We start from the raw sequence: 16789 nt of genomic DNA, 5'->3' as shown, positions 1-16789 counted from the left end.
TGTTTTCTGCTTAAAGAAAACTGTAGGTTAGCCTTCTCTGAGAATAACTAAGCCATATTCAAAATCTGAAATGCATCATATTTTTTGTATGTTTTTTATATTGTGTCCTTCCTATTGAATGTTCCCTTATCTCATATTAATGAATAAAACAAATGTTATAAATTCAATATTTTCAGAGTTTTATCATGCTTCTTGCATTATTGAGTGATTTCCTCCTTGCTCCCTTTCCCGTAGCCCTTGACTGTGACCTTACATCTTGAGAGCACTTAGATTTTACTTTCCAGGATGTATGACCCCACTTACTGTACTTACCTGTGTAAATTGGAATTGTAAAATGTATTATTTTGAATTGCTATGTTTAATGTAAATTTGAATTTGTAATGTTTGATGCCTTGTACTTAACTGTATTCTGCACTTTGTATTGCACTGGATAAGGGCGTCTGCCAAGAAATACAAATAATAATACAATATGTTTTTATAATTTATGATAATTGTTATGGGAACATTACTTTAAACCTTATCAACAACTAGTGATGTAATTAGTTATTAAACCAACATTCAATGCTACTGACTCAATGATGGGGCAGAGTTACTTAGGTAAGATGGCAGACACTAGCTTAATTGAAACCTATATACCTATACACCTATATCCTCTTCAGTTATATAGACCAAAATATTACTGCTTCTGCCCAAGTAGAAAATGTCTGTATTACTTGATTGGAACCTGTTTACTCCAATCTAGCCGGGGGGGTTTATATTCTTCATATTATTATATGAATATGGTAAATGGTGTGCTCCAAAGATCTGTTCTGGGCCCTGTCCTGTTCTGTCTTCACACCCACTTTCTGGGCCCCATCATATATATCCCATGAGTTCTTCTACCACTTTTATGTAGATGATGCCCAGACATTTTCTCACTTCTAACCCACTCATTCCCTTTCTTATCTCTTCCTGTCTCTCTGCCATCTGTTTTGGGATGTACTGATATCATCTCAAGCTTACAATTTACAAATATTTTCTATCTTTCTGATATTTTCTTTCTTTCCTTCTTGCTTCCTTCTTATCTCCCCATTTCAGTTCCACTAAGAATCTTTGAGTGACTCTTGATCCACTCTGTCCTACCCACATACAGTGCATCTCCACTCTAACACACACTTGCTCAATTTTCCCTACCAGCACATGCAGATTACATCACTTCCTCACTACTCAATTGAGCAGCTCCCTCCTGGCTGGTCTGCCTGCAACTTCTACCCACCAGCTCCATCTCATCCAGGACTCAGCTACTTGTGTAGTGTTCTCCCTACCTTGATTTGCACATACTACTCCACTACTCTGCTCCCTTCAATGACTCCTGATCTCATTTATCATCCAGTTCAAGACTTTGGTTCTTGCCTACCATTGCCTCAACAGGTCTGCATGTAGCTACCTACAAATTCTTATCTCTTCTCACACTCCCTCCAGACTGCTCCAGTTTTCCGGCACCAGAAGACTCACTGTTCCCCCTCTCCACTCCCCTTCCTCCAGAGCCCACTTCTTTCCCAACTTCATCCAAAAAGTGGAGGAAGTACCTTCCCACCGAAGTCAGGATAGCACAGTCACTGACCACCTTCTGGTGATTACTCAAGACACATCTGTTCAGAATGTACCTGCAATACAGCAGTCTAATCTCCTGATAACTTATATAATGTTAGCACTTCTATTATTGTACTGCAATTTCTACTATGCTTACCCCACCCTTTAGCACGTACCTGTGACTTAACTGTAATGCTTTGAAAATACTTAATGAGAAAATTGTAAGTGTAAGGATAAGGGTGTCTGCTAAAAAATAATCTGAATTCCAGATAGTTTAATACATGCAGATATATGAACATTAGATGAATAACAAAATACACAAATTATTTTAAGTGAATTAAGTTTTTGTTCAGCATGTACTGTTATCGAATAACTGTGGAGCTCACTGCACAGAAGTACACAGCACAGTCTTGCAAATCCACCTTCTCTATCTTAAGTGTTGTTTCTTTTCCTCTGTTGTCTATTTCCATGATGAAACGTCCAACGACCTTTCTTTCATTGTAAGAATTAAGTAAGAGTTTTGGAAATTGATTTGGTACCTGCAGGTACCAGAACAAATGGTCGTCAGTTGTAACATTTTGATAGCAAAATATTTCTGTGTCACTCCCCACAAGGACCTCAGCCTTGGGACTCTGAAAGACCTGAGTGTTTGAAAAACAACCTGCAAATGAAAACAAAAATTAATACTTTCACAACACAGACAACACAGTTTAATTTAAAAATGGGATGCTATACTTACATATGGAAAGTAAACAAATGAATATTTTTATTTTCATTGCATCTGACTGGTGGCAGCACATTATACTCTACAATTTTGTCAAATACCTTATATGTAAATATACACATAATGGGAGGAGCAACACCAACTCATTAGAAAATAGGTAACCTAACCTCAGTGAACTGGTTTTTACAATGTAGTTAAAATGGTTAATTTGCAATAAACAACGTAGTTTGTTAGCAGATGTTTATTCAGTGGTTATTCTTTACTTACTGTACTAAATTAGTGTCCATTTGCAATGCACCAAGAATCTACAGATGGCAACAGCTGGCTTTTCAACATTTCTCCAAGTGCAATAAACATGACTACTATGCCCTAAATATTAATAACTTAATACCAAATTAAACTAAATAATTATATAACAATTATTGTCTGTATAGAGAATTTGATAATGTATTTATTATAATGAAAACTAGTGCCGACTGAAGGAAATATGTACATAAATTAATTTGCCATACACTTTTCATCCACATCCACATGAGGGCATTGTGGTGTTATTTTTACATATAAAGCACCTTTAAAGAAACCCAATAAAACTGTTTAAAGGGAAGAAAAAAACTAGAACTACTTAACTTAGTTTAAGGTAGAGCTGAAAGTGGCTGTGCTAAGCTGATAGGAAAGCCAGATTGAACAGGTCAGTTTTTAGTCTGAATTTCAGGTTACGAGGGGAACAGAGTTTCACTGAAGGCCCGGTCCATCATGCAGAGTCAAAGGAGCGGAGACTGCAGTAGGGGGTGTATGCGTGAAGGAGGTTGGACAGATACGAAGGGGAAAGACCATGAAGGGCCTTGTGGGTGAGAAGCAGAATCTTGTAGATAATGCGGAATTTGACTGGGAGCCAATAAAGGTGATACAAAGTGGGAGTGATATGCTTCCATGGTTTGGTACAAGTGAAGTGGAGATCTGGGCATACTGGAGCCTTTCCAGGGCTTGTTCAGACACCTCATCAATTACTCCATTGCATGAGGCCAAGAGTGATGTCATGTAGAAGTGCCAATACTAGCTGAGTTATGCAAGTCTAAAATATGATCAAATTAAGCAGTTGTGTCACAAGCTAAGGTTGGCAGTAGCAAGTGAACACTATCGACTACACTACCCTGGTTTAATGAGGATGGGGGCTCACACCATCAAACCTTCTCCCCGCATAGGCATGGCCCAGGATCCCAGAACACCGTGACAGACACGTACAATTGTTTTATTATAATAAACAGTCCCAGCAACTAATATGTGGTACAGGGCAAGAAGTCTGTACTCTGTACTAACTTATAAAACCTAATTAAAACGCCTTTAATAACCCAGGCAAAAATTACTATAAAAATCCCTACCCAAAAAAATAAATACAAGAAAAGAAAACAATAAGGATCCTGACAATCTAAAAGGATCTATCAATTTTCTCTGTTAATTTCCAGAAGTATAACATGCAAAGTGTGCAAACTGATGTTTGGCTTGTCCACACAGACAGCAACACCACACACCGCCACCAAAACCACTAGGTGAGTATGGTTTCGGGGCTCTGTGGGATTTGATCTTCAGAAGCCTATTACCTTTAACCACAACTGTTCCATCTCCCATTACATCCTGCAACTCTCACACACTCCAGTGGTTGCTCCACACAGGCTGCCTCTCCCGACTGACTGTCTGTTAGCTGGTTAAATAGTTCAAGTCTCAGGGGTGCAGATGAAGCAGTCATTGGGGGAATGTGGGTGGATCCACATGGGAATCTGCTTCTGGTGGTGAGACTCGGCAAAAGAGAATATTGGAACACACGTGCAAATAATAAATTGGAAACACCAACACACAACCAATAAATCAATCATGGTAGATAATTAGGACCAAATTAAAGGACAAATAAAACACATGCAATAATAAAGAATCATAAAAAAGTAAATGTAGTGAAAGTGATACATTTAGGAAAAAAAAACATACAAGGTTATTATGGCCAAGTCACAACTACTGTCCTTGACATTTATATTTAGTTTATTTAGTTTTGATTTTCACTTTTATACAAAATGTGTTATTCAGTTGGTCTGTTGACTTACAAATTACAGTATTTGTAGTAAGTATATACACTCACCTAAAGGATTATTAGGAACACCTGTTCAATTTCTCATTAATGCAATTATCTAACCAACCAATCACATGGCAGTTGCTTCAATGCATTTAGGGGTGTGGTCCTGGTCAAGACAATCTCCTGAAATCCAAACTGAATGTCTGAATGGGATAGAAAGGTGATTTAAGCAATTTTGAGCGTGGCGTGGTTGTTGGTGCCAGACGGGCCGGTCTGAGTATTTCACAATCTGCTCAGTTACTGGGATTTTCACGCACAACCATTTCTAGGGTTTACAAAGAATGGTGTGAAAAGGGAAAAACATCCAGTATGCGGCAGTCCTGTGGGCGAAAATGCCTTGTTGATGCTAGAGGTCAGAGGAGAATGGGCCGACTGATTCAAGCTGATAGAAGAGCAACTTTGACTGAAATAACCACTCGTTACAACCGAGGCATGCAGCAAAGCATTTGTGAAGCCACAACACGTACAAGCTTGAGGCGGATGGGCTACAACAGCAGAAGACCCCACCGGGTACCACTCATCTCCACTACAAATAGGAAAAAGAGGCTACAATTTGCACAAGCTCACCAAAATTGGACAGTTGAAGACTGGAAAAATGTTGCCTGGTCTGATGAGTCTCGATTTCTGTTGAGACATTCAGATGGTAGAGTCAGAATTTGGCGTAAACAGAATGAGAACATGGATCCATCATGCCTTGTTACCACTGTGCAGGCTGGTGGTGGTGGTGTAATGGTGTGGGGGATGTTTTCTTGGCACACTTTAGGCCCCTTAGTGCCAATTGGGCATCGTTTAAATGCCACGGCCTACCTGAGCATTGTTTCTGACCATGTCCATCCCTTTATGACCACCATGTACCCATCCTCTGATGGTTACTTCCAGCAGGATAATGCACCATGTCACAAATATCGAATCATTTCAAATTGGTTTCTTGAACATGACAATGAGTTCACTGTACTAAACTGGCCCCCACAGTCACCAGATCTCAACCCAATAGAGCATCTTTGGGATGTGGTGGAACGGGAGCTTCGTGCCCTGGATGTGCATCCCACAAATCTCCATCAACTGCAAGATGCTATCCTATCAATATGGGCCAACATTTCTAAAGAATGCTTTCAGCACCTTGTTGAATCAATGCCACGTAGAATTAAGGCAGTTCTGAAGGCGAAAGGGGGTCAAACACAGTATTAGTATGGTGTTCCTAATAATCCTTTAGGTGAGTGTATGTCTATTACTCCAAATGTCAACCCTGACTTGTGCTCTAGTTAAACCCAATCATCGCAGGAAGCAATTGCACCTTTGCACCCTACCTTGCCCACTTTGACCTTACTGTGACAAACACATGGCACAAATCCCAAGTAGAACACACAAGCTCAGGCATATTATTGACAATCCAAAATGTATAGAAAACTTCAAATCAACTGGGATATTTACAGTTTTGATTGGTAGAAGAACAAAACAAATCCTAATTACAGCCTAATACATAATCAGTCAATCAAAGCATTTATAAACAATCTAAACAAAACCTACAACAACGACAAAAGAAAGCAACAAGTATCAGAACAACAGTGCAAGAAAAAAAAAAAGAAAAAAACTACATTCCCCTTCCATACATACTTACCACATTAAATAAAGTGGTGGCACTATGCAGCTAGAAATGCCGTATGGAGATTAAGTGAATTGCCTGCTCTTTGTAACTGTTGTTGAAATCAGTTTTTGTACAGCTTTTCAATATATATCCATGCTGTGCTACTCTCAGAGCACAGTAGTACACCGCTTTGTCACTGGGAATAAGGTATGCAATGGTCACTGTAGTAGACTCCTTAGTTGCAGAAGTAGAAAATCTGTCTTTGGCAAAATCTGCCTTATAACCAGAACTCCATGATGCTTCCTTATACAGTATGTATTCTGGTGTATGGTAAGGATACTGTCTGTACCAGTAGAGATAAGCATATTTACTGTGTAGAGTATGAGCAGCTCAAAGTCACAGATTCCCCTTCTGTCCTGGAGATGTGTGTCTGTTTAGAAGTGATGGAATCACCAACTACTAAGTCTGAAAAAGCAAAGAAAAAATTATCTTGGTAAATAACAGAAGATGAAATAGGCAAATGAAGATCACAGAAACACCTCATTCATATTAATGTTACCTGAAACAAATCTGATCATCATGATAAGCCTAAGAGAGCTGTCCATTGCAATGCAGAAAACACAGAAAATCAAATTATGTTGCTAACTGAAGTTTTTCCCTCTTCTGGATCTGAAGCTTTAAATTAAACTCGAAGACACACGCAGACAATAGGCAATGTCTTCTTCACGAAGCTCTCTCACTTTCAACAAGACGATTATTCATAGATATACAATCACTAGATTGGACACGCCTATACAAGCTTATTGGCAGCATGGAAACCAACAGCCAAATTGCCTAGGGACAGAAGATACAAAAGAGTTTATTGTTGTTTAACCTTTTATTTATAACAGTATTACGTGAAAATATGATTACAAACACATTTGTTTTGAATGTTAAATACAACATTTTTAACTACTGTATTATTATGCGATTTAGGCTAAATCGGATGTCAATTATAGTAAATTAAATATATGTGTCACGTGAGGTGCATTTATATTTACATTAATTATATTCCTTATATTGATTATTTCTTTGTTTTGGTTTTGATTGCACTATTCTGTTGATTATTCACTTATTTTCTTGAATTATTTAATTACCTTGTTGTTCCTCATTTCACTGATTATTTAATTATTCCCGTGTGGTTGTATTGAACATTTTCACAAGTTTTCTTTAGCACCTAACTGTAATGTTATTGATAGAATACCTTAAACAGTTAATACCACCTAAAGAAGTGTTACCAAATCAGAATGTGGTATGCATGATATATGTTATAGGTTATAGGGCATATTGTAAATGCTATCCCAGAGAGGCCATGGCAAGACGTTGGTACAGATCTGTTCAAATTCAATGGATAAGAATACATAGTAGTTGTTGATTACTACAACAGATATTTTAAGATAGACAAGCTTCATTACAGTACTTCAGCATCAGTCATACACAAAATGAAAGCCATATTTGCCAGGCAAGGCATACCAGAGAGATTTATCAGTAGGCCCAGATGGAATCTGCGGAAGTTTAGACTAAATTCTATTCTAAACTTTTTCTGTGGAAAATCTGCATTAATTAATATTATATTGTTTTATGCAACAACACAAAATAAATACTTAACATATGTAATATGTAATATGTAACAAATATGTAACATAAACAATATGTACATCCATTAGATTGAAGCCTTAAATTACAATACAAGCCAACTACATGTGTTTAAACAATGACAGTATTTGACCAGTTATAAGGTAACACTCAAATATTTATATTTTGCTTGTGAGAATAAGACACAGAGCTATTTGATCTAAACAGATGTACACAAAAACTCAGCCAGTATCCCCTTCACAGCAGGAATAATAAATCCAATCCATTAGGGTAGTTTTGTTCCTATAATGGTCATCTTAATTGTATCATTATAGGCTATTTTAGGTTTCTGAGGTAGCTTTTTTTTGGGCTCCAACGTTTTGTAAATATGATTGTACATTAGGCTACCATTTAAGTTTTTAATGACTTGGATCAAAGGGTTTTAGAATTATAATAGCTGCATTGACAAAGTCCATACGCACAATCTGAGGAATTCTGCTGAGTGTGTTGAGTGTGGTTTGTAAACATGGGAAAGTCAATTGTTTAGTTAAGTAGATTGTATAAATTATCTAGATAGATATACATTTTGTATTTCGCTGTTATGACTGGAAAACATTGCCACAAGGACACTAATGTTAGGGCATTTTCATTGCAGCTCAGATTGCTAAACTATTATGCAATTGAATGAAAATTGTATAATACAATTTGAAAATAAGCATATATTGGTCAGTCAGTTACATCTGTAATTGCAAAATATTCCTTCAGAAACAAATAATCACAACCTTTATAGTTAATTTGAAATTGTGACAATATAAAGTTGTGATAATGCCCAAGGGGGAGTGGTTTCTGCTCACTTCCGTAGGAACCCGATCGAAAGCTGCCATTGGCCCCTGCATTCGTCGCTCAGAACAGGTCCCTTCCCACTTCCTGTTCTCCAAAACGTGACGTCAGCTCAGGTTCGTCCTCTTTTGCCATTTGTCTGGACTTGAGAACGTGAGCTCACTGTGTCTCGTCTGTGCATTAGATCACTCATTGTTATTTAACAATTATTATTCGGTTGGTTGGCTTCACGGCTGTGTTGTTCACCACCATTTACTGTCTGTGTCTCTATTTAGGGAGGGTCCTAACAACGTTCCCTAACAGTGTTTATCACAGAGTGTAGAAGCTCTCCATGAAGAGGTACAAGCATCTATGTGCGCCATTTTAAAATTACTATTAAGAAAAATTAAAAGAACCATCCGAGCCAAATACTACATAGATTAGTAATACAGAACCTATCAAATACAGTAAACATAAAACTGTGTCAAAACTAAAGGCTTTTTTCTCTAAACACCGATGTGAAAGCCAACCTCTCCTATTGAGTGACAGGGAACAGAGCCTATCAGGGCACAGTGGCACCAACATTTTTGGTCCCTCACATTCTCTAAAAGCTCAAGCCCAAATGGTAATTTCACACACACACCCAATGGGTTACATACCCACCAATAGCATATTAAGAGCCTTTTTGTACCCAAAGTCAGGAAGTTAGAAAAAAATATTGTTTACTAGTCTGAACATAAAACGCCTGTGTCGCCACTGATATGAGAGGTGGCCATACCCCTCTACTTTCAATTTGTATACAGACCAAGCCAAGCTTTTTGGGCTCTGTATTCGCAAGGTTTTAAATACAACATACGCCGATATTTCTGGGGAAAATAGATATTTGAACACAAACCGCCCTTTCCCCTCAGCAGTGGGAGCGCACACGTATTCCAATGTTCCATTCTATAATAAGTGATGACCGCAGGTTTGACTGGAATTTGAATGTTTTATTTTTTATTTAATCTTTTAATTTAAAGTGTCAATGAATGCTTTTTGTTGTTGTTGCATATGACTGTGTTAGTCATTTGAAGTGTACATTTTTATTCTTGCCCATATTATTATGAAAAATGCATAAATGTATATGACAGACAGGAAACTGAACCTAGTTGTGGATTTGCCTTTCTTTTATTTAATATCTGTTTTGTTAAAAACCAAAGCCAATAGCGCAGGTGTGTTATTATTTATTTCTTGGCAGATGCCCATATCCAGGGGACTTACAAAATACAACTGATACGGGTGGTTGCTGTGAGCTATTAAAGTATGTAAAGACATTGGAAGCAAAGTATAGAAAGACAACATTCTGTAGAAGAGCAGAATTAGAGGTGGCAGGATTCACAGTGCCGTTTGCAAGAATCGTGGCTTGGGAGATGGTGAGGCTTCAGATGCAGGTGCAGGAAGCACGGAGAGCCATTTGCTTAATTTGCAAAATGTGGATTCTGTAGTTGACGGCATATATGAAAAGAGATGAGGAAAGTGAACTGCTTCATCTCAGAATGTAAAGCTCTGGCAGATGAAAGAGACCAAATAGACACAGAGAGGAAAGAGAGGTTCGGTTGTATGAGGCTGATGTGAAGATAGTTAATCTGAAGAAATAATTGAGAACCGTTTCAGACAAATTAGCCCGGACAAATGGAAATGTTAATAAAAGGATTAGACAGGACAAAAATCAAGAAATGCAGAGAGGCACTTCAGCTTAGTGAGGAGAAAGATCAGCTTGCATTGGCTAATGCTAAGTTTGAGCAGAACATTGAGGTGCTAAAGGAATATATGCAGAAGCAGGAAAAAAAAAGAGACCATGAAACTTATTTACTATAAAAGAAAATCTGAAATAGATGGTGAACAGAGTTTAAGTGTGGCAGACAAGGTTAGAAAGTTAAATGAAGAGGTGCTGTTGTTAGAGAACAAGACCGAAACATATGTGGAAATTAGATATACGGATGAAGTGTATATGGACTTAGTTGCTAATATGGGAGTTATCACATATAATGCATCTCAGGTTGTTAGAGTAGTTTTTAAAAACCTGGGTGGTACACAGAAAGACTACAGAGTAGAATTCTTACAGAAATTATTGGACTCTCTGCACAGATGGGACAACAAAAATAGGTCAAGTATTTTTTAAGGATGGTACAAGGATGCATTTAGGACTCGGGGAACAGACATCAGGCTCTGACATTTGATACTGTCATAGAAATGGTTGAAGACATAGTCAGAAGTGGGGTGTATGACTTGAATGTACATTTTTGTGAGTGAAATTATCACAACAATTACAAATCTTGTAATTGGGCTTTAGGAGATGCTGTCATGCACCCTCAAAGAGAGAGAGCAGTCCCTGCAGCTGGCCTGGGTTTACCCCGTTGCACCCCAGGCCCAGCAGCACAGGCAGCCTGCGGCAGCTCGATGACAGGGAGGCCCCCCGATCGCGGCTCCCAGGCCACAGCCCAGGCCACAGCCCCGTCCACCCTGCCTATCTCCGCCAGCGTCTCACTGGCAGGCAGGCACAACCCCAGGCTCGCATGGATGTCATGTTAGCTCCCTTGCATTGCCAGGGGGTCCATGTCCTCAATTATCTAGATGACTGGCTGGTTTGTTCTCACTCGAGGGAGCAGGTTCAGATCCACACGAACCTGATTTTAGGCCACCTCCCCGAATTGGGCCTCCAGGTCAATCGAGAGAAGAGCCACCTGATGCCAACTCAGCAAGCACAGTTCCTCAGACTGCGCCTCGATTTCATTGCCATGCTCGCCATGCTTGCACACACGTGTCTTTCCCTCTTCCGACTGAGGGCTTGTGTCAGGGTGTCCCTTTTCCAGAGGCTCCTGGGCCTCCTAGCGGCTACATCACAGACCCTCTGCCTCGGCCTCCTCCAATTGAGGCTGCTGCAGTGGTGGTTCAGGTGTCACAAGATGCACCCTCGCCGTGATCAAGCAGGATCAAGCGTGCTGGAAGGCAGGAGCCCTCACAATTTGACCCTCGGTGTGCCCCTGGGGCCAGTCTACCACTGAGCAATTATGATGACATAAGCCTCCAAACAAGGTTGGGGAGCAGTCTGCGATGGACGTGGAGTCCGAGGCAGGTGAACAGAGCCCACACAGGCCATCCATATCAACGTCCTGGAGTTACAAGCAGTACTGTTTCTTTTCCTGCCAGTCCTACGGGACAGACATGAGCTGGTTTGGATGGACAACACAGCAGTGGTTGCCTATATTAACAGTCAAGGAGGTCTCCGGTCACGCAGACTGTACTGTCTAGAGCGCCGTCTGCTTCTGTTGGTGCAGCCACGGTTCTGCTCCATTAGAACAGTTCACCTCCCAGGCCTGTCCAACATGGCGGCGGACCTCCTCTCTTGAGGCGGCCCCCTATTCTCGGAATGGTGCCTCCACCCACTTGTGATACAGCAACTGTGGAGCCAGTTCGGCGGACGTCGATCTCTTTGCCTCGGTGGAGTCCACACACTGTCCACTATGGTTCTCCTTCCGAGACCGCTCAGGAACCGACGCGCAAGCCCACATATGGCCTTTATACGTTCCCAACATTCCCCCTTCTCCCAGTAGTCCTGGAGAAGGTCAAGAGAGAATGAGTGACAGTTCTGTTGATAGCCCCACGGTGGCCTTGCATATTCTGGTTTGCAGATCTGATCGTCCTCCTCCACATCGAGCCTTAGCAGTGGACTTGTTGTCCCAGATGCAGGGCACGCTTTGGCACCCCAATCCGGGCCTCCTCCAGCTCTGGGCCTGGCCAGATGCAGGAGAGATTGACTGCCCGGGGTCTGTCAGACGCAGTGGTAGCCACTATTCAGAATGCGAGAGCTTCTTCTACGAGGTCACAGTAGTCTTACCGCTAGCGGACGTTTAGCACCTGGTGCCAAGACGGCAGTCAAGACTCCATTAATTGCCCAATTGGGATCATATTACAATTTCTGCAGGAGCTGTTGGACCTGGGCAAGTCATCGTCCACGCTCAAAGTGTTTCTGACAGACATCTGCGCATGTCATGTCCGGATTGATGGCAAGCCCCCTGGGTCTCATTTCTTGGCTGTGCAGTTTCTAAAGGGAGCTCGACGGCTGCGGCCTCCTCGTACCCCTTCACTGCCTGCATGGTGCCTTGATGTAGTGCTGGACGCACTTTTCCGAGCCCCATTTGAGCCACTGAACTCAGCTGAGCTGAAGCTGGTGTCACTTAAGACTATGTTTTTGCTGGCAATCACCTCTGCAAAATGCGAGAGTGAGTTACACGCCCTGTCCGTACACCCATTGTGTGTCTGTTTTGCTATGGCCTAACCCTGCGTTCCTCCCGAAAGTGCTGTCTCCATTTCATGTCAACAGTCCTATTGAATTGATGGCTTTTCATCCTCCTCCCTTTGCTACAGAGTAAGAGAGTCGGCTTCACCTGCTCTGCCTGTGCGGGCCCTTAGGTGCTATTTGGAACACACCAAGGACATTCGGCACTCAGACCAATTGTTTGTGTCTTATGGAGCGCGGACACAGGGTCAGACGCTTTCAAAGCTGTAGGGGTAAAAATTGCCCCCTATGTATTGTATATACCCACTTTATAACTGTTAGAATATATAAGAAACTTACCAGAAAGTTACTAGTTAAAATTTGTTTGCAATTATGTTTTCCCTGCTCAGACTTATCTGCGCGGCAGATGGAAACAATTTCTGCTGTCGTGGCTGTTCTTTGAGTAGCGATCCGAAACTATCCATAACATGTTTTTCTCAACACAGGGTGTACTGCGTCCTTGATATCAATGCCTCTCTTTCTGGACTAATTACAATGAATACCTTATGAAATATTGTTTCCCATGCTTTGTATTGTGTCCTTGATATGCCTAAACTAATTAAAAGAATACCTTATTCAATATTTTTCCCCTGTGTTGGAACTGCCCCGGGACATGTGCCAAGAAAATATCATGCAGGGTCAGGACTGCCCCGAAACTCCTGTGAAATACCGCTTGTAAATGTATAAAAGGCTGTGTGAAATTTTCAATAAACGAAGAGAAACGATTTGACTTCAGTGTTGGTGACTTTCCTTCCCGAGCACTCCACTCCACTGTTGCTGGAAGCACTGACTGGGGTGCCTGATTCACTGGGATCCGAAGGGTTGCTTCAACTGAAGCGTTGTACCTTAACAAAAGCAGCGCCTCTAGCATTGGTTGTGGACACCATTACCATGGCCTACGAGTTCACCAGGACCCCGATGCCTGAACACCTGGTGGCCCACTTGACTCGAGGTGTGGCCATATCGTGGGCCCTTTTTCAAGGCACTCCCTCAGCATACATTGGTACGGATGTAGTTTGGGCCTCACCACTTACATTTGCACGGTTCTACAGGTTGGATGTGATGGGACCAGTCCCTTCCATTGGCAACCTGAGGTTACTGTTTGGAGTTGTGTTGCCGGGGTCCCCTAGAGGTGCACTTTGGGGCAGGCTCCCTTATAAGCTCGCTGCCTCCTCCTTTGCAACGGTTTTGTTATACATTAACCTCTCCCCCTTGGGCAGAGCTTCCGACTTGAAAGATAACGATAGGTTGCATATGCAACCCCGGTTATCTGAAAAAGGAAGCACTGCCCAAGGGTTGCAAGGTTGAGCGGGAGTCCTGGCTCCCGGCACAAGAGGACGAATTGCAGCTTTGATAGAGTGACGTTTCGATCGGGTTCCCGTGGAACTGCGCAGAAACCCCTACCCCTTGGGCAGTGCTTCCGACTTGAAAGATAACTATTAACTTGTATCCAACTCTTTATTTTTTGTTTTCATCAGAGAGATGTTTATTAAAATTACCAGGGGTGTAAACTAACAAAGTACAAATACTTTGATCCTGTACTGAAGTATGTTTTTCAAGTATTTGTACTTTACTTAAGTATTTATTATTGGTGGTTACTTTTACTATTACTCCACTACATTTATGAACAAAATAATGTACCTTTTACTCCACTTTTTACTCCACCATTCATACGCCAGTCACACACATTTTACCATTTGGGAAAAAATAATGTATGTTGATTGGCCTTCACACAGTAGAAAGGCAGGTTCAATTTGACCAGTTAGGTTTGCTTTCAAAGTAGTATTTCCGCAACAAAAAAAAAGTTTCACTGCGCAGCTGCAGGGAAAAAATATATCTAACATTAATAATGGTTATTCAAAATTAATAGTTTAGCAGCGCTGACAATTGCGCGGAAAAACTGTGACGTGCTGGTGAGTTTGACGCGTATGGGAGAAACAGAAGGACACGGACACCCGCTCCAAGCACACGGCAAGAGAAGTGAGTATTGATCTGAGACAGTACGTGCGTCCGAGCTGCAGTGTACCGATAAGTGTACACTGTACAGTATTATTTGCTTTCTGCGATTGGAAATGCATTGTATTGGATGGGGGAGTGTTATTTTGGTAATTAGCAGCTGTTTTGTGTTGCATGTATCGATGGGTATTGTGCATGTAGCTGTATAGCGTTGTCATAATGTATTTTTTGAGCTGGTTATGAATGGTCCAAGTTGTAAAGCAGTGCATTAACCTGTATTCTTGTGGTAGGTATAGCTCTCAAGTATCACGCATTGCCCCTAAAATCTTAATTTGCCCTAAACATTTTAGTGCCCACCCCACCCCTGGCTCCTGTTTTTTCCGGCGGCAATAATATCTGTTACCGCATTTTTGTACGTGACAAATATCATGCATTGTCGTTTTGAAAACTTGAGAGCTATGCAAAAACATTGTGTGTAATTTGTACTATCGATTATTGGTGCCTCACATTGGACGTTAGTGGAAATGGTAGAACTGCCTGCATTTCAATAGGAGTTTCCACACTGCTTTAAGGAAAATTTGCATCGCTGAGGTATAAACTTTCTACTTTCTAGATTTGTTCGCCATGAGTGGAAAGAATCTGATCAATCAGAATTGGCGTAAACCCACATGGAAACATGCACAGTATACACATGTGCTCCATAACAAACAGCATGGACACCGAGAAGTTAATTTATGAGGTATAGCAATTACTGTATCATTGTAAATTAAAAGACAAACAAATCCATTAAAAAGACAATGCGTGGGTGAACATCACAGCAGCTGTCTATAAAATATACAGTATTAATAAATTCAACATCATTTTTATTTTACATATTAACTTTATTATTCAATTTATGATATAAATAGTACAATTGTATATGAGAAAAGGTCCCAAAATCATGTCCATGGTGATGTTTACACTTTATATAAAACAAAAGTTTTTAAGATGGCATGTGTAAGCACAACACAAAATGTTATAAGTATAATGTTATTCAATAAAATTAAACTTCCTGTCTTAATACCTAATAAGTAAGAGTGCGGCTACAAAATCAATTTTTAATTATATATTGTTGCCTTATATGCCTTATAACATCAGAAAAAATAATTACATGCTTGAAAATTGTATTTTTGCCATCATGAATATGTAAATGTCCCTTATTTATGTGAATTAAAAATGTGCTTTCAGTTTATCTTTTGATCCCAGATAAAGCATCAGTAGTAATGTAAGATGGCTGATCTTGATGACAATGTTTATGAATCAACGTTCTCGATTAATTGGTGCAGACCTAGCTGTCAATTTTATCTGACAGACAGCAGATTAGTGTTTGAATGTCAATGGTATTGTTAGGATTTAAATGTGTGGAGCTGGTTGTGTATATAACACATATCAATTCCTATTTCAATATGTCATACACACACACACACACACACACACACACACACACACACACAGTCCAAGGTCTCTTGCAGACTACAGCAGGTGGACGGCCTGCTCTCGGTCTACTTTTTGAAGCTTCTGGGTCTTCATGTTATGGTTGTTTAGATATGCCTTCTGATATACTCTAGGGCCTTCCAGAAACAGGTTTATGTAATCTGAAATCTATTAGGTGGACTCTATTCAACTGATTATGTGACTTCTGAAGGCAATTGGCTGTACCACAGCTTATTTAAGAGTGTCATAGCTAAGGAGGTGAATACTTATGTAATCATGACTTGTAGTCTAGACTTTGACTTAGACAACAATATTATGTAATACTTTGTGTAGATCAGTGACAGAAAATCCCAATTAAATATATTGTAATCCTAATTGTAACACTATAAAATGTCAAAACATCCTTGGGGGGTGAGCAGTGCGATTCACTGTATGTATAGAGAGATAGACAGAGACAGAGAGAGAGAGAAATATCCAACTTTTTTCTCAGCTCCAATAGCAATATGGAAAATCTGCAATGTTTTATAAACCTTATATCCATGGTATATAATAGTAATCTTCAGAACTGGATCAACAAAATGCGAATGAATTGCATTTGAAATTCAC

Source organism: Amia ocellicauda, chromosome 14, assembly GCF_036373705.1.
Source record: "Amia ocellicauda isolate fAmiCal2 chromosome 14, fAmiCal2.hap1, whole genome shotgun sequence".
Lineage (NCBI taxonomy): Eukaryota > Metazoa > Chordata > Actinopteri > Amiiformes > Amiidae > Amia > Amia ocellicauda.
The sequence above is the reverse complement of the archived record's forward strand: the minus strand, read 5'-3'. Positions refer to the sequence as shown.